Genomic DNA, 255 nt, shown 5'->3' on the forward strand with positions numbered 1-255 from the left:
CCCGCCGCTCAAGGCCAGAGCTGGACTGTGCAGTCCTGCCTCCAGCGTTCCAGGGAGCTTCTCTCTCCGGGCCGGGTCTGTACAGCCCCTTCCCTCAGTGTTCCAGGATGATTTACTCACAGACCGCGTCCTGACTCAGACCTGCCACTGCAGCACCAGAAGGCCTTCCTTCCCTTATCAGTCCATACGTCCTTGGCTCAGGCCCTATACATGTCCCACTGCCTCCCTGCCAGGCGCGACTTCCCAGACCTAACT

This window comes from Echinops telfairi, unplaced genomic scaffold (genome assembly GCF_000313985.2).
Source record: "Echinops telfairi isolate 266 unplaced genomic scaffold, ASM31398v2 ScPeMD7_7469;HRSCAF=8507_0, whole genome shotgun sequence".
Classification (NCBI taxonomy): domain Eukaryota; kingdom Metazoa; phylum Chordata; class Mammalia; order Afrosoricida; family Tenrecidae; genus Echinops; species Echinops telfairi.